A 315-nucleotide genomic window follows, 5' to 3' on the forward strand; every position below is an offset into this window, starting at 1 on the left:
AATAGATGAACATCTCAGATGTAATTCAATGGCCGTTGTCTCCAACTTTCCCAAAATTTAATACATACATATACCCGGTATACATATACACATACATACATGCGTACATACATAAATATATGTATATATATATATATATATATATATATATATATATATACACATATACATATATATGCATACATATATATATACTGTATGTATATATGCATATATGTATTTGTATATACATATATATATGTGAGTGTGTGTGTGTGTGTGTTCAAATACATATATATATATATATATATATATATATATATATATATATATATA

The sequence above is a fragment of the Oratosquilla oratoria genome, chromosome 1, assembly GCF_046742065.1.
Source record: "Oratosquilla oratoria isolate Oo_2021 chromosome 1, ASM4674206v1, whole genome shotgun sequence".
In the NCBI taxonomy this organism is placed as follows: Eukaryota; Metazoa; Arthropoda; class Malacostraca; order Stomatopoda; family Squillidae; genus Oratosquilla; species Oratosquilla oratoria.